This window comes from Lissotriton vulgaris, chromosome 9, assembly GCF_964263255.1.
Source record: "Lissotriton vulgaris chromosome 9, aLisVul1.2, whole genome shotgun sequence".
NCBI lineage: Eukaryota > Metazoa > Chordata > Amphibia > Caudata > Salamandridae > Lissotriton > Lissotriton vulgaris.
The window spans coordinates 186,646,725-186,667,765 of NC_141697.1; the positions used below are offsets into that span (position 1 = coordinate 186,646,725).

Genomic DNA, 21,041 nt, shown 5'->3' on the forward strand with positions numbered 1-21,041 from the left:
GTGTTGTAAAACTCTTTAAATGGGGGCACTGCCATAAAGGAGAACAATGCAGTTGTGTATAAGAAACCAGCTTTGCTTATACTGTCTAATAGGACCTGCACACATTGGGGGAATACAATGTTTACTGTAGGATACTGTCACTATTGGGCATGAGCTGACTTGACTGGCCTCTTCACTATATGACCTCCTCACCCAGCTGCTGGTAGCAGCGGCAGGGTGAGGAGCTCATATAGGCATAAGGAACGAACGGCCTCTTGATGAATGTGAGACTCCAGAGGACACGGTCTCCTCCCACACCTTGTAATCAGTATTCCGTTAGTTAGGGTGTAATTATTCAAAAACAACTTAGGATTCACCATGGCAAAATTAGTTTCACATAGTGATTTGTAAACGGTGAATAGGACATCCTTTACGAATCCTTGGCCCTGATGAATGGCCGTGACCTGTATCAGCAATCAACAAGTGCAGAAACATGTTGGCGTAAGGGGGATGGATCGAGTCACTGAGCTTACATTCTGTCTCATAATAGGTGTTATACGTCCTAGAGGCTCCCAATATTAAAGGTGATAACTTGGGTACCTCTAGGTATTTTTACTTAATTTGGATCCCGCACTGTCCAGTAGTACTTTATCTAAGAACAATACCCTCCCGCCAGTTTTTTGGTGGTTGAGTCCACCAATGTGGTACCATCCTGCAGGGTTGGGAGAGGTTTCCTATGATGCATGCAACATATGGGGTGGCTTCATCTTCCAAAAAGATTGGTATTTTTACTAGTTTCCTTATCCTAAGTAGGGTACTGATAATTTGCAACCACAGAGGGGTAAATAACCCCCATCACAGCTTGTTTTCCGACTGCTAGGGGAGGACATGCATTGGCTTATCCCCCCTCTCTACTTGAGTGTTTAGAAAGACAAATGTTGCCCTCATGAGAATAGGGACTTCCAAAATGCTGGGTTTTAATAGACCTTTAAAGATGACATTTTTGCAGAACATATCTGTTTTGATCACCGCTGAAAACTGAGAAGGGAGGGAGTAGCCCCTTCGGACAATTTGCAGCACCCACCTGTCCGAGGGGATGTTGCACCAGTGGGGGAGTTGATGGTGAGTTCTGCCGCCCACTGGCGTTTGAAGTTTGGACTAGGAAGGCTTTGAAGTGGATGCTGCGGGGTGGATGTGGACTGACCCATTCGCTGGCCACCAGAACTGCCTCGGCGGTTCCTACGTCCGCGCTGAAGATGTTGCTGCGCAGGCCTGTGGCTCTGAAACAAGCGTGTTGGGGCAACCCTTCCGTGTCCATGAAAGGAGCAGAAGGCGGAGGAGGCCGAGTGGCCGACAGGCCCAAGGCCTTGGCCATAGCCCCCGAGTCCGGAAAGCGCTCCAACGCACTATCTGCTTTATTGCCAAAAAAGCGAATGCCATCAAAGGGCATGTCCATCAGAGTGTTCTGGACATCCCCTGAGAAGCCAGTTGTCCCCAGCCAGGTGTGGCGCCAAAGCGCCACCGTTGTGGAAATCGCCTTGCCCAGCGAGGCGGCGGTATCAAGCCCACAACGAATGGTGAACTTAGCTGCGTCTCTCCCAGCTGCTATCGCTTAGGAGAGTACTGTCCGTGCCTCCTCCGGACAGTTTGGCAGCACCTGCGCAACCGTGTCCCACACAGAGTGGGAATAACGGCCCAAGAGGCATGCAGTGTTCACCGACCACAGCCCTAAGCTGGCAGATGAAAACAGCTTCTTGCCAAGCTGCTCCAGCTTCTTGGATTCCCTATCGGTAAGGGGTAGTGGCAGTACCTTTGACCCGCTGCTCGCCACAGGCTCTAGCCCAAGCTTGCGCTCCTTTTTGTTTATTGTGAATGTGATTACTGATGGTATTTTAATCTCTGTGGAAAAACGGACTTTTAGAATTTTTAAAAACTTGCTAAAAATCGCATTGCTCACACGCACTCTAACATACTACCTCTGTTGGGTGTAACGCTGACATAGGAGACGCATTACAGATCTCTGATCCGTCTTCCCCTCTGACTGCAAGGGGGAGGACACCACTTCCTGTTACCAACTGCTTGGCGGTTAGCGCTCTAGCAGCTGGGTCTCGCGGGGCTATTTAGCCCTCGCCCCGCCCTGAGCGCGCAGCGGTGCCGAAGCGACGCCGAAGAGTAGCCAAAGAGTAGCCCGTCTGCGCCCGTCCGCGACTGGACGGGGCTAGGGGCCCTCTACTCTGCCATTACTCCCTGGTATAATGGCCTTGCTACCACCTGCTCCTATCATAAGGTACTCAGCTCATGACCTACTCTCCTTACAGCTCAAAGACAATGAAATATGTACTAACAGACTACCCATATGTCCCGAAGGACCTCTTTCTTGCATTTCTTGTGGATTTCAAGCTACCCATAGTCATATCATAACTGGTCTTACCTGTGATAATCCTACCATCCCCAAAGGCTGGAAAAGTTTTCTTTTGAATGTAAGGTCCCTCCCTAAACATCATGTACAACTCTGGGATACCTTACACAGCACTAACCCCGAGATTTGTTTTATCACCGAAACATGGCTCAAACCCCACACTATCCCCACTATCACCTTAGGGCTACCCATGGGATACAAAATCCTTCGCCAGGATCGAATTGAAAAGGTAGGAGGCGGGATCGCTATTATTTATAAAGATACCCTGAACATCAGAATTATAGAGCAAGTACTGCTACCCACTATGGAAGTGGTCATCTTCCACCTCAAAATTAGCCCCACAGTTTACTGGAAAGGCGCATTAGTATATCGTCCACCTGGACCCAATGCTGGGTTCTCCCTAGCCCTGACTGAACTCCTAGCCCCGCACATCAAAGCCAATGAAAATTTTATTTTACTCGGCGATTTTAATTTTCACATTGACATTACAGACCGCTCTGATACTATAGCTCTCGTAACCGATCTTGCTTTACTTGGTCTTCATCTCCGCAACCATGGCTCCACCCACTCTGGTGGACACACCTTGGATTTGATTTTTACCTCCCTTCCTAAAGTTTATTGTCATCCTCCCAAGTATATCCACTGGTCTGACCATAAAATGCTAGATTTTTCTTTTTTACACCCCCCCGAATCCACTACCTACCCTACCACTCAGTCCATTAAACGGAGACCATGGCACAAAGTCACTCCTGCCAGATTTACTCAAATCTGGAAAGAACCAGGGCTTTTAAACTCGGATGACATAGAAACATCTCTCTCCAAATTTAACTCCTCCCTGGCGTCAGCCATTAATACACTGGCCCCCCAGAAAATTGTTAAACAGCCAACTTTGGCTAAAAGAGAAATATGGTATACCGAGGCCCTAAAAATAGAAAAACAAAGATGTAGGAAACTAGAGAAGTGCTGGAGACGGACACGTAAGGAGGAAGATAAGGAACAATATTTGATAGCTATGAACTACTATAAAAATATTAAAAAGGCAAGGAAAATCAGCCTCACCTTCCAAATCACCGAAGCAGGTAACTCCACTCGAGAGCTATTTAGGGTCATAAAGGCCTTTACTAGTCCAGCAATGTGTGAGAGCCCTGACACCTTCTCCCAAGACCTCTGCAATAATATCTCCCAGTTTTTTGAAGATAAAATTGAGGGGATATATAAGAAAATCATGCAAGTCGCAGGCCCACTAAAGAATGATGTCTCTGAAACCCCCCTTATGACGACTCCTGGGAATACCCTTAATGTAATCCCAGAAATAACCCTGCAGCAACTGGAAACACTCATTAACAAGATGAAGACCGGTTCACCTAACGACCTGATCCCTGCTAAATTGATCTCTTCCTTGACAGAATCCTTAGGCCCATCCATCCACAAGATAATAAATCTTTCCTTTGCCGAAGGAAAACTCCCACAACACTGGAAAGAAGCGGTCGTGAACCCTATTCGTAAAAACACCACTCTACCCTGGTCAGAGCTCTCCAACCTTCGCCCCATCTCCCTCCTCCCTTTCATTAGCAAACTGGCTGAGAAACACGCGAATACCATCATTTCCAGCTTTATCGAGGCGACAGGGGGCCTGGACCAATCTCAATCTGGGTTCAGGCCCAACCACAGCACTGAATCAGCCCTCCTCTCGGTGACTGATAAGATCAAAATGTCACAGGACAGAGGGGGCTCCATGATTCTAGTGCTGTTGGACCTGTCTGCGGCCTTCGATACCGTGTCCCATGACATTCTTCTCAGCCGTCTGCAGGGAGTGGGGATAGGAGGCCTAGTACTATCCTGGCTGGAGAGTTTCCTTTCCGGGAGATCTCAATCTATCAGCTTGGGCCCCTATAGTTCCATCTCGAGGGTGCTCACGAAAGGGGTGCCACAGGGCTCCTGTCTTAGCCCTACATTATTTAATGTTTATGTGGCCCCCCTTGCTGAGATTGTACGAAAATATGGGTTCACACCTGTCTCCTACGCTGACGACACTCAGCTCCTCTACCCTTTCAGCTCCCTTGACCATAAAGTCAAGGAAAACTTTGCTGAGGGTATGAGGGCAGTGTCACATTGGATGGCCGCTAATTACCTCCAATGCAACGTCACAAAAACAGAGATCATGCTCTTCGGCAAAGCAAATCTTCTGTGGTCTCCTGACTGGTGGCCGCTGGACCTAGGTCCAGTCCCAACATCAAAGCCACATGTTAAAAACCTAGGGGTAAAAATTGATCAAAACCTAACCCTCAAGGAACACACTAACCATATCGTGGGATTGTGCTTTCACACCATCGGCCTCTTAAGACGAGTCTTCCCGTACCTTCCTGATACCTACAGGAAGACCCTCGTACAGGCCCTGGTTACTAGCCGCCTAGACTACTGCAACGCCCTGCTGACACTTGCCAATGCAGATGCGGTGGGACGTTTGCAGGTAGTCCAGAATACGGCGGCTAGACTGGTCATGAGTGCACCACCCAGGACTCCATCCAAGCCTCTGTTAGAAGAGCTGCATTGGCTCCCTGTACGGCAGCGAATCAGCTTTAAAATATGCTGCACGGTTCATAAAATTCTATATGGAGATAGTCCTAAATATCTCTACCAATCATTGGAGCTATATAAACCCTGTCGGTCACTTCGCTCTTGCAACCAAGCTCTCCTGAAACCACCTGTCACAAAAAAATCTAGACAGGGAGATCGAGCATTCTCTTCAATTGGCCCCGCTCTATGGAACAAACTTCCCTCTGATTTAAGACTGTCTACTAACCACCTGTCTTTCAGGAAATCCTTGAAAACTCTACTGTTCCGAGAAGCATTCCCACCACAATAATCACCTACATTGTAGCTGTAAAGTATGCTTAGCCTTGGAAGAGCAAAGCGCGGAGATACCCTTACGGGATTGATTCCTGCGCGATACAAGAGTCTAAATAAATAAATAAATAAATATCTGGAGATGCGGAAGAGAACGCGCTCTGGGAAGCGCTCAGGAGTGGGGTGCTGGGAGAGAGAGAGGAGGTCACCCGGAGCCGGGCGATGGAGTCGGACCACGTTTCTGTCCACAGGAGCCCCTGTGTTGGGCCTGGACCAAGTGCCCAAATGAACATCCGAAAGTGCGTCATTAAAAGGCAACAAGGGCTCCAAAGACGTTGCCCCCGGCCGAAGCACTTTTGTCATTAGGTTAGTCCTTATAGCCACTGTAGGGAGTTCGAGGTGGAGGGCCGAGGCAGGACTACGCAATACCACTGCGTAACTGGCTCCCTCCTCCGTAGCCACGGTAGGAGGAGACAGAATGCCAAAGGTCAGGTGAGGTGTCAAGGCCACTGGCATCCCCCAAGTCCTCTGCCCAGTCCAGATCATACCATTATAATAAATGGGGTTACCCAGTAAAGTCAAAGGACCTGTATGTCGGTTGGTATAGAAAATCAGTGGTCCTAGACTATTATGGCTCAAGATTAAAGCAATACCATTAAATGTGCATAAAGATATTCATTAGGCACATGAGAATATAGGCAAAAAAGTTTCAAGGCCACTACCAAGTGACTGATAGTGTCATTTTATTCAGTCATGATGGGTTACTCTAAAGATAATGATTCAAAACCATGATATACATTGTTATATCCACACGGTTATCATCAAGAAGAAGGGAGTGTGTGAAAGTTAGTGCTCATGTGAAGAAATAGAAAGGAAAGGAAAAAATTGTGGTTGCATCAACATGGAAATTCAAATAAATTATAACATGAGGGATCCAGCATGAATTGCAAGGTCTCCCTTTAGACATTCAGGCCTACCCCTGTAAACACAGTTAAGTACAGTACATTTTCTAAACTGGTTTCTTCACAGTGTAACATCTGTGATTCAGGTGTAGGGGGTCAAATGAAGGGTGTAGGCCTATTAGGGCCGTCAACGTTTCGACCCTAGTGCATAAGGGTGAGTGGGGTCCTCAGCTGCGGGTCTTCCACTGGACGGGGCAGGGGGTATCAATGCACATAGGCTGGTGAGTAACCAAGGTTTGGCTTCATTGTTCAACAATTATCACTCCTGTATGTTCACTTCTACAGCGCCAAGGAACCTGTCGGTGTATGTTGCGCTTTATAAATCCCCATGTAACATAACATCAGGATGTGGGAACGTTTTCCCAGCACCGCTGTGTGGAGGAGCGGCGTGGGGGTGTCTGGGCTATTGTCAAGTACTTCGATATTCTTGAAGGCGAAAGATTTCTCCGTAGCTTAATCCGAAAATAATAGCGCACCGCATCCGCCGGCCTCGCTGAGTGCAAAGTTGCTTTCATGCTTTTGAATCATTATCTTTGGAGTAACCCATCATGACTGAATAAAATGGCATCAGTCATTTGGTAGTGGCCTTGAAACTTTTTTGCCTATATTCTCATGTGCCTAATGAATATCTTTATACTCATTTAATGGTATTGCTTTGATCTTGAGCCATAATAGTCTAGGACCACTGTTTTTCTACACAGTCCAGATCATAGTCACACTGTTGTGTGAGAGGGTCCTCAGACCCATCCGAAGTCTGAGAAAAAGGCAGAAAATAAGGAGGATGGACATGGGGTAAAAAGTCCCTATCGGCGTCGGAATTGGCATCGAGCGATGCCGATCCAGCGCCATGTCCGGCGTCAGCAGTGGCGCCGGACGACGTCAGAGGTGGCGCCGGAGGAGGGGTTGACACCGGTGGAGGTGTTAAGAGGTCAACCGGTGTCACCGGGGATCCGAGCCCGGATCCAGGGGGGTCCTTCCGAAGCCGCCGGCGATGGAAGGGCAGGACCACCAGTCGAGCCCGTGGGGCTCGTAGGCGCACCAGCGGGGCAAGACGACCCAAAAAGCCGGGCCATGGCAGCAAGAAACTCTAGAACCTGAACAGGCGTCACCGACGGACCTGGAAAGGGTGGGTAGGCCGGCTATGTCGCAAACTCCGCCGGAGCCGCGAGGGTGGCACCAACCGCACCCTCAGCCGTGACGCATGAGGGGAAGTCGCTTCTACAACTTCTTGGAATACTTCGACTTACCTAACTCCGAGTGCAAAGACTTTGATCCAGACAATGGTGATGGCTCCGCAACCGGTCCCTCGACCTCTCACGGCACCGGGACCTTGAGCGGCGCGGAGCCGACTGCTGGACTTCCAGAAACTTTCAGGACCGCTCCTGCAAAGTCTGCGGCACCATGGCCGGCAGACCGGGCCGCGCCCCAGGCAATAGAGACATATGCGGTTTGGGTCCGTCACCGACATCATGCAGTGACAGTCCCCACAGTTCTTAAAGTCGATCGACTCAAAAGAATTGAGACAAAAGGCTTAAAAAAAAACTGTGACTGGGGGGTACTTGCTCTTCCTGGATCGGCGCTTGCTGGGCCAGAAAAAGAAAGAACAGAACTGACGTCTGCTCGCAAGGGTGGCATCTAAGTAGCTGCTGCCATGTCATACTGGCGATCATGGCACCTATGACGGAAGCGGAGCCACACAACGCCACCTTCCGACAAAAACTTTCTGGATCCAGTCTGACGCCTGGGGGTAAATCTAAGGTAAGGAATCTAGGACTACGTGTTTCTTTCAGATACTCCCTGCCAAAATCAGTGGGTTGCAGAGAGAACGCCCAAATAGAAGCTCAAATGCAATGAACCCTACATACTTCTATGGAATCTCCTGAAACAAAAGACATGGCAGGAGAAGATCTTACTTCCTCCTGAGGGCAGGAGGCATAATTGCTATCATGCTCCTGAAGGTCTTTAACCTTTCCACCAATCCATTGGTCTGGGGACGGTAGGGCACACCAGCCTACTCTCACCACTCTGTAATATATAAGAGGAGATGAAATTGGTTTATCTGTCAGTCATCACTGGAAACCAGACCATCAAAAATACTGCAAGCTATGCACTCACTGCTACCTTAACAGTCAAACTCTCAAATGTACCACCCACTGTCACCTGGTGGCATGAGCTACTACAACCAATATGTACAGGTTAGTGGAAGCAAAAATGGGTCTGAAGTCAAAGAGGCTAACTATTCTGATGTCTACCCTTTCAAGCAGCACATCTACTACAGGTAGAGGCACCAACTGTGCTGTGGTCTCATCTCCAGGCTTGCATACTAATTTGACTTGTAGGGTACCTTCTTTACAAATAGTTTTGAATGCTGTCGCAGACAGGTCCCATGCAACAGCGAGTGGAGTATGGTTTGGGTATTTCTGATGTCCAAATGCCATGCTAAAGCAAACTCAGGGACCAGTAATAACAGGAAGTTCCTCTGTACTAGATGAACCACCAGCCGCTAGCTGAGGGGAGGGAGGGGAGGGAGGGGGGGGGGGGTGAGGAGGTAGCAGTGAGGAGGTAAAGATGTGGCAAGAGGCTGGGGAATGGAGGAGAGGGTTGGGGGGGGGGGCGTCACTGTACAGGAACGAGTCCTCCAGTTTATGCTATGGTTTGATAGCCATCTCTATGGTGACCTGAATCTGGGCTTCCTTCTAAAGACCTATTGAGCAGGGCACCAAGCCTGTGCCTGGATGAACTCCTTCCAGGACAGTCCTCTAGCAGCTATTGCACCCCACAGCTCTAGCACTAAACCAGATTACAACATGTGATCCGCCTTTGGAGCTTTATACTCTTCTCTGTCTGGAGCACAGGTGATGGGCACCATGGCTAGTGTCTTCTCAAAGCCTTACCTGATCCGCACTACACTATCCTGTTTCGGTCACTCCACCCCTTGTGTGGTTATAGCCTTCTCTTGAGGTTCATGTGCACCTTGTGCCCGGTAAGCACAGCCGATATGCTACAGGTCACATAGGTCTGTGGCCTGGCACTAAATTCAGTAGATAAAAGATCACTGAACAAAAAGGTATTTAGCACCCTGTTTCTCTTACACCTCTATAGCGATCATGGCTATCTTGTCACTGACTTACAGCTCAATCCTGTCATGTGGGTACTCCATGGCATTCTAACTGGCAAGCAGGACAATGCTATTGGAGCCAGGGAGAATCTCCTTAGGTTTGTCATAGTTCCTCTCAACCACGTTTTAGTTGGTGCCAGTAAGCCTCAGGGAAAGAACCTTAATCTCGATAACCACAATGCTAACAGATCACATGGTGTTTTTGTGAATGTTTTTGAGTGTCTGGGTCTCTCTTCCAGATATACATAATGACTGGACTAAGTGCCACAGGGCCTAAAGTGGTACCAATGTACATAGGTAGTATTCAGGCATATGGCTGGTACAGAATCTTTAATAGGCACAATCCTTTTTGCTAAGCCCTCTCTGTTGCACTCAAAACCACAGAGAAAGGAGGGAATGAGCTCACTTCACGCCCACAGTGGTGATTTTGTTTATTTAGGAGCCTAGATCCCCTTACACTTCCGTCCTGGCCAGGATCCTTAGGTACAGCACTGGCCATGTCCTTTCAATTTGAAACCATTCTGCTGGGACCTCTTTTCCCTCTTCGACTTTGAACAATGATGCTCCAGTTATTTGTTTTAGCATTTGGATTACCATTTGTCGGCCAATACAGCAAGATTAACTAGACCCCGCTCGATCAAATCTGATGGAACCCCCTCTGCCTTCTTGTTCTCAGAGAACTTCTTGGGATACTGGGCTGGCTTCCTTAATGTGCTCGGACTTTAAATTTCTAGCCTCAGAAATTTTTCCAATGACATAAGATCTCTCCGCTCAGCAGGCCACCAGCTTTTATTTCTCTTTCATCTTTGGAGAATCGCAAGGGATCTCCTAACTCACAAACTATCCACAAATATATGAGCCTGGCACAGGTGTACAAGATACTTTAGTGCAGATTGTCAAAGAAACAAAGCTAGACACTGAGTGTTATTTGTGCCTAATTGCACAACAACACAGGAAGAAATCTTGCCTCAACAATCCTATGTGATTTTGAACAGCGTGTACATTGTGGTACAACATATATTGTCTTTGTACCAGACGACTCGTCTTTGATTTTACCACTGGGTATCTCTGTGGACTGAAAAACACATCGAAACTGGTGGTCTGGAAAATAAATATGTAAAATAGTCACAGAACAAGGGTAGAGGCAAGACCCAAAGACAAACCACTAGCCTATATGACAGCTAGTAGTGGTAGAAAATTCTGACAAGTACAACTCCATGACAGAAGAAACCCTGAGGAGGGGAAAGAAATGGTAAGGATTTCCATCAACTGCCCTTCGTGGCCAGTGTCATCATTTGGAACTCCAAAGGTACCCCAGTCACCTCAGCTATTCTGGCAGCAAGCCAAAAGCTGGTGGACTAGGCGTGATATGAGACCAATGATACGAAAAGAAAAGTGACAGGCTAAGTATCTCCAAGGTATACTGGCCATGCGAGTAAAAATGCAGTACAGAGACAGAAATGTGTGTGTAGGTGAATTAAAAAAGATACAGCAGTGGTCCAAGACACATTTATTGGTGACCACTGATGAACTTGTTAAAAAACACAGTATCGGTTTTGAATTAATCTACCGAAGAAAAATGGTCAACTAGTTTCAGTCGTAGTGGGCACAAGGACCCCGGCTTTCTTCAGGACCTAGTAGTGATAGCTACTGCATTAGGTGAAATTTTTGAAAACAGTGAGAACAAAAAAAGCCAAATGACAAACTTAGGAATCATCACAATATCATTATATGTGACCAATCACAGTACCTCTATGCAGGATGGATGGTTATTCATACCTATCCTGTGTGAGGTAGCAAGCCTCACGTCACCTGGCTCTGACTCAGGTCAAGGGAGGCACCGCCCTCTCCGTCGATACCTCTGGTGGTGTCCTGAGGCAGGGGGAGGTGTACTGACAGACTGGGAGTTGATATTCAGGAAAGTAAGGTTGAAACATTAAAAAATCTCCTTGTTCTGTGGGCAAGCTACACTAGAGGACATATTGCCCTTGACCAAAATGTGCCCCTGGCATTTTGCAATACTTATTTATTTATTTATTATTATTTTTTTGACACTTGTAAAGCGCACTGTTACCTTACGGTGTCCTGGCGCTGTCTTGATAACTCCTGAAACTAAATCCCCAGGTTAATTTACAAAAAGCCATGTTTTTAGCTTTCGCCGAAAGGTCATAAGCTCGGGGGACAGTCGGAGCGCCGCTGGAAGGGCATTCCAGGTCACCGCCGCCCCTCGGCTAAAACTCCTGCCTCCCCAACACACTTTTCCGATGCGTGGGGTCTTGATCAATCCCAGAGTAGTTGACCTCAATAGTCTATCGAGTTTGTGCCAGTGAAAAGATTGCCCCAGGAATGCTGGACCTATACCATGGATCGCCTTAAAGACAATGCACAGGCTTTTAAATAGGATCCGCTTCCTTACTGGCAACCAATATAATTTCACTAGTTCGTGGGAGATGGACGCAAATTTGGGCAAGCCTGTAAGCAGGCACGCTGCTGCATTCTCCAGTATCTGTAACTTGCTAAGTACTCCTTGCTGGGCTTCAAGGAGCAGACTGTTACAGTAATCCAGTCGTGAGAGCACCAAAGCCGTCACCACTGTTTTTTTACATTCCCCTGGAAGAAACGGAAGAACCTTCCAAAGGATTTTCAATGTCCAGTGGATGGATGAGGCCAAGGCGTTTACCTAAGGTTTATAAGAGAGTCTGTCATCTATGATGACCCCCAGGTTCTTCACCTTATTAACAGGAGTGGGAAGTGTCCCCATCTCTTCTGGCCACCAGCCCGGGCCCCAAAAATTGGCCCTAGAGCCAAACAGTATCACTTCGGTTTTAGCCAAACTGAGTTTCAGACAGTTTCCGGCCATCCATTTACTCACAGCTTTCATGCATTCCTGGAACTTGCTGGCCACGTCATTCTCCCTCCCTGGTAGCAGTGACACCACAATCTGTGTGTCATCTGCGTAAGATGTAAGTTCAAACCCATGGGAGCGGATGACTGGGGCCAGGGAAGAGACGTAGACATTAAACAAGGTAGGGCTAAGTGAGGAACCCCACAAGGTGGTTGAAAGGGTTTTGACTCAAAGTCCCCTAGCGCGACTACCTGGACCCTGTTGGTCAAAAAAGATCTCAAAATGTCTAAAGCCTTCCCCTGAACCCCACATTCCTCCAGCCGGTCCACCAAGATGGTATGGTGGACCGTATCAAAGGCCGACGACAAATCCAGCATGACCAGGGCCGCCCGACCTCCGGAGTCCATCACCTTCCTGATCTCTTCTGTTGACTTGATCAGGGCGGACTCGGTACTATGGCCTGGTCTAAACCCATGCTGTGAGATGTCTTGCCCCTGAGTGGTTCCTAGGTATGCACTAAGCTGGATGTTCATAATCCTTTCTATGATCTTGGCCGGCATAGGAAGTCTGGAAATTGTCCGTTAGTTGTTGGGGTCCGAGATGTCCAAATTGGGCTTTTTTAATAGCGCCTTGATGGACGCCCGCTTCCAGCTCGATGGAAAATCCCCCATCTCAAATAACTGCTTAGATAATCTTGGTAGAGGGATGTATGACGTTACGACGCATACTTTAACAACGCATACCATTACAACGCAGGATCCTTTACAACAAATGCCTTTACAACGCATGACATTACATCGCAGATGCTATTACAACGCATGCCATAACAACGTAAGTATAGGTAAGTATATAATTTTAAATAAAAATGTCATTAATAAATATTTAATTAATTTATTTATTTAATAAAAAAATGTTTCAATGTATTTGAATATATATATATATATATATATATATATATATATATATATATATATATATATATATATATATATATATATATATATATATATATATATATATATTAACGCTCCAAAGTCCTTCCCACTCCTCCTTGGAAAGAATACAACAGCACTCGAGGTTGAGGAATACAAACGCGCTAGATTTTATTTAGCGGAGGGGTGCACACAGACGCGTTTCGGCGGTCTGCCTTCGTCAGTGTGTGATGCACTGTGTTTGTTTCCGACATTATTTTTAACATACATAGTCACTCCCACTTCCAGTCAGGTGTGGACACAAACAAGGGGACTGAAGCCTAGCATGAGACAGAGGCGGCCATCTTGTAGTGTATAGTAGATGTAACACAACAATAGCAAATTGCTTTGTAAAGCCCACAGATGGGCAATCGCATTGTTCCCTGCTAGGCTTATCACAATAAAACGTCATAAAATCGACGTAAACAATAAAGCCGTGGATCGGCTTGTGTAACCATATACAATACATATTCCAAATCACCTGTACACAAAAAGGAAAATGAATCAATTCTCAAACCACAGCTGAAAGCTGGATGTAGCTGGGAGGGGGGTTGAGACAAGTGGGTATAGAGTGAGATGCATCGCGTACAACATCAGAAGGGGCATGTATAATTGTTCACAGTATTCAATCACATTTCAAATGAAAATTATAACGTGAATTCAAAATTAGAACAAATGTGGTTAAAGTGCATCTTATATACAGTGGAAAGCTAAATATGTGAGAGACATCTAAATTGGACTTCTGCATTATACCCGATCAAAATTAGATTCATTCAATCTGGATCACAAGGTGTTAGTGATATTTCCTAAATTCATAGTAGTAGGTTATACGGCAAAACCAGGTACTGTAAGTTAAGTAACAATGACGTGTCTCTCACATGCTGATATATACAAGACGGAAAATCGGATACAGGTTTCAGAGCTATTATATACATTGGTATACATTTGTTCCAAATATGATAATGTAAGAAGTTCTAATTCCAGTTCAATAAAGTGCACTATCATCTAGGAATAGTGTATATCAATTGTTATTCTCTGCTCATTTCCCTAGATGGAAAGCCATCTCCTCCCCACTGTTAAGACCTTTGGGATGTTTCGTACACAGATCGATAATATATCGGGACTCTAGTCTCCTTAATCTGCGTAGACGGTCACCTCCACGAATATTAGGGGGTACAATATCGAGGCCGAAATACTGGAGCTTATTCCGGTCTCGATTGTGTGCTTCCGCGAAATGACGAGCCACCGGATAGGTCTGATCTGTTTTGTCGATGGCTCGCATATGCATATGTTCTAATATTCTGAGCTTTATCTCCTTGATCGTGCTCCCAATGTAGCGTAAGCCACAGGGGCACTGCAAGCAGTAGACGGCATACTGTGTGCTGCAGGTGATGAATTTATTTATGTAGATTTTCCTGCCAGTTTCTGTTATTGTATACGAGAATACGCGTTTACTACCTGCGCACGCTTTGCAGCGGCCGCAGGGGTAAAAGCCTCGTTGCTCCCTTAAAGTGTTAGTTCTTGGAGACACTTTATCAAGATGACTGTGTACTAATATGTCGCCTAGTGATCTCGCTTTACTGAAGGTTAGGAGTGGCTGGGTTGGAAGGTCTTCTTTGAGCACATTGTTGGTTAAAAGAATATGCCAGTTCTTGCGTAGCATAGCTCTGAAGCTATCCGCACCTGTTGAGTAGGGAGTTATAACTCTGAACTTGCCCTTGTTGTCACCTGGCAAACCCCTTCGGTTGACCTGTTCAGTATTACTGGTCAAGAGGGACTGTCTCTATTTTTCTTACTCTGTTTAGAGTGTTATGGAGCATTCTCTCGCCATATCCCCTAGCTCTAAATCGGGATATGCATTCCGAAGCAGCCGCTTCGAAATCCGAGGGTTTAGAACAGTTCCTACGAAGTCTTAGCAATTCCCCATAGGGGATGCTGTTGATTAATTGGGGTGGATGGCTACTGCTGGCGTGCAGTGTGGAGTTGCCAGCAGTTTGTTTTCTAAAGAGGTTAGTGTGGAGTTGACCATCTTCTGCGTATATTTTGAGGTCCAGGTAGTCCGCTGCCACTGGACTCACTGTTCCCGAAAATCGCAGATTAAGTTGATTATTGTTGAGTACATTGATGTACTCCTGGGCTGTTTCAAGGTTACCTTTCCACACAATGAAAAGGTCATCGATGTATCGATGCCAGCAGACGACCTTACCCTCTTTGCCTCCAACTATACAGCTCCTGGGTACCTGCTCCTCCCACCAGCCCACGAACAAGTATATATATATATATATTTTTTTTTTTTAAATAGTGTAGGTGTTTAAAAATAATATTCTAACTCCAGGGGGGAGTAATAGTAGGGTAAGTGCTGGATAATGTAGGTGTAAAAATTACTATTCTAACTCCAGGGGGGTGTAATAGTAGGGTAAGTGCTGGATAATGTAGGTGTAAAAATTACTATTCTAACTCCAGGGGGGTGTAATAGTAGGGTTAGTGCTGGATAGTGTAGGGGTAAAAATTACTATTCTAACTCCAGGGGGGTGTAATAGTAGGGTAAGTGCTGGATAGTGTAGGGGTAAAAATTACTATTCTAACTCCAGGGGGGTGTAATAGTAGGGTAAGAGCTGGATAGTGTAGGGGTAAAAATTACTTTTATTTATTTTATAGAACTTTTTTTAATTAATATTAAAATTACTTAAATTAATTTATTTAATTTATTTAAAGTACTTTTTTATTAATAATTATTTTATTTTTAATATTTATTAATGTATTAATATTTGATTAATTAAATAAAAAAAATGATTAAATAAATGTTTTAATAAAATGATATACTTACCTATACTTACGTTGTAATGGCATGCGTTGTAATAGCATCTGCGATGTAATGTCATGCGTTGTAAAGGCATTCGTTGTAAATGATCCTGCGTTGTAGTAGTTGCATGGTAAAAGTAGTCTGTTGTAACGGTTGTTCCCCCTGCTAGAGCATTGGCTATGGGGGTTACTGCCAGCTTTGCAACTGTTACTGGGCAGGGATCATAGGGTGAGCCAGATTTTATGCTCAGCAAGTGTCTCTTGATCTCGTCCCCTTCCACTGGAATGAAGCCCTGCAATTTGGTGCCCTGGATGGCTGCCTTCGGGCTCCTAGATCTAGATGCCCGCAGGCTATGTGCCACAGGGGCTTCCAAGGATGCATAAATCCTTTCCACCTTGCTTGAAAAAAAATGAGCTAAATTCTCGCAGAGTTCCTGAGTTGGAGACGTAACTGCTGGTTTAGGTGTGGCCAGGCTGGCTACTGTGTGAAAGAGTTCCTTGGACGATTTTTTGCCCCAAGGATGCGATCTGTAAAGTAGGTTTCCTTAAGTTGTCTTTTTCTTTCTTTATATTTTCCCTGGCTAGCTCTGTATGTCTTCTTCTCAGCTTCGTTATAATTTTTGCGCCAGACTCGTTCTAGCTTTTTACACTCGCACTTTAGCTCCCCGAGTTCGTCTGTAAACCAGGGGGCTGATGGAGCTGTGCGGGTTGGAAGTCAGCTTTTAGGTGGGGCCAGTGTAATGCAAGCTTGGTAAATCCAGTTGGCAGAAGTGGTAGCGGCTTCCTCTGTTCCTACCGGCAGAGGTACCTTGGAGGATACCAGAAGATCCTCTAAGGCAGTCCGATCTATTGTAGTCCCGGCTCTACTAACCTTGACTTCCTTCTTAAATCCGTCTTGCCCTATGTAATGCCCCGCCTTGAATTCTAAACCATACCACAGCATGGTCTGACCAGGCTACGGGCTCTGTCCCGGCGAATTGCAAGTCTGGGTGACTCGTAAAAATCCCATCCAACGTGTGGCCTGCTTTAGGAGTAGGCCCGATGACCACCTGTATTAGCCCCAGCCCTTCCATTAGGTCTTTTAGTACCACTGTATCACTGTCCTGACTGGAATCCAGATGGAAATTAAGATCCCCAAGGACAGTGTAGGCCTTAGTACACAGTGCTTTGTCTAAAAAGTTGCCCACTTCCCCCAGAAACCCAGTTTTGGTGCCCGGTGGTCTATATAAGAGACAGCCCTTAAAGGATTGATGGTCCGATAAAGTTAGATTAAATGCTAGGGACTCACAAGAGTCGGACACTATAGGGAGGTAGCTACCTTTGATGGATGGGTGATATATGACAGCAAGGCCTCCTCCTCTTTTCTTCAGCCTATCCAGTGTATAACTGAGGTAGTCCGCTGGGATCGCCTTTACTAGGTCCGGGCCGGACGCCGCATCCGTCCACGTTTCAGTAACAAATGCTATTTTAGTGTTGTGATCTTTAATTAATTCAGCTACCTCTAAACTATGCTTGACCATCGATCTGGCGTTGATCAACAGGCAGTCAAAATCTCTCCTCTGTTTCCTCCCTGTTCCTCCCTGTCGGGTTAATGCCTTGATTTGACTTATCAGGATGTCCGGAGTATGTACTTGGCAGACAAAACAAACGTAAGTACCTCCTTGCATGCTCACGTCCATCCTCAGATCACCTTGTTCTTACACTAAATGCTTGCATTCCAAAGGTAATTGTATACAAAGCAAATTCAGCAATCGGGTCACTGATGTTTGCCTGGTTTACTGCTCCCAGTCTATGTTTGACATGCAGTCATCAGCTCACCATTAGAAGTAGGGCCCTTGGCTATAGTGGCAGCTAGCCTCCTCTACCCGGAGAAGCGGAGAGGCCATTCCACACGACTCTCCATGCCAACTCTCCTCTTCTACTGAAGCAACGTACTTAGATATCCATTGTGTAACTCAATACAAAATGACTGTACTCCAGGGTCAGGAACACTCAGGATAGTAGGTAAGAAAACAGGAGAGGTCACCTGCAAACCACCTTAGACAAGGGACACATACAGGTTGAAACAAGCTCATCTTTCCGGCATAAAGAAATGTGGGTTGTCTGGCACACTTATGTCAAGTAGAAGACAAAATGTTCAAGACTAAGCATTATATACGTCAGTAATGGAGAAGACCTACTATTTCCCAGTAATATCAGGGAGAAAGAGGAGACTATTAAATAGCCTACATTTCTAGAATTCCATAAAATTGAAAATATTTTTATTAGATTCCTTGAATAGAAACTAAGAGCTGGATAGTCCCTTACCTTACGATCACTAGTCAAACCAGCTGACGACAGCAGTGATCAAATATAATTAAAATGTAGTGTGAACCGAGGAAGTATGTGAAAACATTCCAGTGGCTTTAACCTCATCTCTCCATTCCCCTTCTGAATTACAGGTTTTTTTTTTTGAAAACCTTTATTAAGCTCTTTGCACAGTACAAATACGGGCCCACAACCATCCGGCCGGCCACAACACTTCTGAAGCTCGTTAGCAAAGGATACGTCCACTCGGTGGCACGGCAGCACAGAAAAGCATACGACCCATGGTACAATAAATCTACGTGCACCGAGTGGCAGGAGACAGTAAGGTTAATTTTAAAATAATTTTGTATGTAAGGAGATACAGAAGCTAGTACGGATCAGTGCACAGTACAGACAATCACATGACGAATGGGTAACGGCCAACAGGAGAGACTACTAGCAGTAAACACATCTAAAATGGCGGCACGATACTGTAACATCAGGATAGAGATACGCAGCGAGATGTGCCACCCAACCACTACCCATCTAACACCAGTCCCCACCACTGACCCTAAAAAGACAGAAGAAAAGGACGGAGAAAAAAAAGAAGGCCCATAGAAATAAAAACTTACCGAAGATGACCCCCCACCCTACACGCATGCCGAGGCTATGGCCTACCCCCCCCCCTAGCTACGTGTCTGTCGCCCCAGAAGAACCCGAAATATAGAAATAAGAAAGAGAAAGGAAAAAGGTCTAGAAAATCACGATTGAACCCAGGGAGAAAGGAAGAGTGCATTACCCTATTACTCCCAGGAAAAGGAAAAGCGGGGAGGAGCCCACCCAACAATCGAACTCCCGGACTCCCACACCGCCCATATATCCTGCGCCAAGTACGTTACAGTCTCAATGGACCCCCGTAAACCCGGTGGTCCCGATTCAATACCACCCAGCACCTCAGAACTTCACAAGTCCTCGACCCAGCAGAAAAGGGAAACAGGAGGTGAAATCACAGCGACATGTAGCAAAAACACAGGATACCAAAAAAACTACTCAGCCAATATTGCAAAACGTGTGCCAGTCCAAGTCCCCGCCAGCCAGTCCAATCGAAGCGACAACAAGCACGTCTTCACCCCTGTCCGGACCGGCAGATGCGGTTCAGGCCCGTCCATTGCTGCGAGTCACCTTCAGCCAGGACAGAGGGGCAAGATGGCCGCTCTTGAGGAAAGGGGACAAGGAAAACGTGTCGCACCGCGGGGTCCCAAACACAGCCGTAACATGCCACAAAGGTTCCATCAATTGGTGCAGCCAGGGTAGCATCAGGCTGGCAACGTGGAAAGTCAGGTCTCAACAGGTAGCTCAGGGGTAGAGTCACAACATTTAAACCGAAGGGTGTCTCCGCAACTGTATCCGTGCCGGCGGGTTGATGCGATACATTGTAGGCAAGAGGACTCCGCACCGCCGTCCCTCCGCTCTGCAACAGTGTTTCGCCTCCAGAAGAATACACGGGCGGCGGGGGATCTTCCAGCTGGGAACGTCCCGTTGCAGAGAGTGCCCCATCGAGTCTCCGGGTCAGCGCCCGGCCGGTGCTCTGCATCTCCATTTTCAACTCCACGAGGGCGGCCAATACATCCCCACAGGTCGGGTCTCTCAGTACCAGGCAACGATCCGCACGTTCCCTCTGCTCCCTCGATGGGACAATCAGCTCCGGGGTATAAGGGCGCGCAGGCACTGTGAAACCAGGGACGGACCGCGTCCCAGCCGGATGAGCAGGCGCCATTGTCACCTCCGATGCGGGCGATGAACGGCAAGTCAATAAGCCGTGTATTTCGGAGACATTAGAATACAGTCCCCATAATAGCACCGTGCGCCACTCGGAAACTGCCCAGGGCGAGAGCGCCCTACGATTACTTGAATGCCAGCAGGTCACCTCGGGGAGCCTCCTCAAAATGGAGTCCGCTCGCTTCTTGCCAGGGTGGCGGAGGAGAGCTATTGTTGGAGGGCTCCAGCGCCGTCCATGCCGCCGTCAGCGCAAGGGGGAGTCCGACCCGGGTGGAAGGGTCCGATATCAGTCGTGCTGCCAGCGTTTACACCCCCGCGATCACCCACAATGTTTCAGCCCAGCTCGCCGTCCACATCCCTCGGCATCCGGTGGCGACCCTCTACGCGGGGACCAGGGGAAGCGTCGGAGGTCGAGTTTATCACCGAGTCTGCTACTAAACCAGCCGACAAAGGTGTCTGGAGAACGCCGGTCGCTTCAGTGCCGGAAATCCACGGCGGTAGAGCGGCGCAAGACAGGAGAATTGTGCAGGATTATCGAAGAAAGCCGGACGGTCCACGGAGCCGGGAGCTCAAACGTCCGTCCCGGCCGCCATCTTGGCTCCTCCCCCCTGAATTACAGGTTTTAATGCACACTGACAGTAATGTGGGAGAACTAATATGATTCTGCTAAGGTTACCCCTTGTTAGGAGATTAATATATGCATTTTCAGTCTATGAAAACAAAGCAGAGTAATTTGGCTTAAATCACCACTTTATCAAAGCTCATGTTTATTTTCCTGCCCCAAACATCCTTCATAAGTATGCAATAAAAGGACATTGCAGTCAAATTCATTCAACGTATTCATCTAGATGCACTTTTTACCATATGGCATGGTTAGGGGGTATCCATGAGGCAGTATCTTTTAACATTTAAACAATACTGCACTTGGGTATTACCCACATCTACGACCTTTTCTCAGGTAGTCACAGAAACCCTATACCAACGCAAAACGTATTGCTCCTCATACTTATTGACCTACCTGCATCATTTGACA

The 21,041-nt window shown here is 46.8% G+C and overlaps 1 protein-coding gene across 1 annotated transcript in view; it reads right to left on the reverse strand.

The window, feature by feature from the left end:
- Positions 1–21,041, reverse strand: part of MAP4K5 (mitogen-activated protein kinase kinase kinase kinase 5) — a 577,489-nt gene that overhangs the window by 400,479 nt on the left and 155,969 nt on the right. The gene's annotated exons all lie outside the window — the stretch shown is intronic.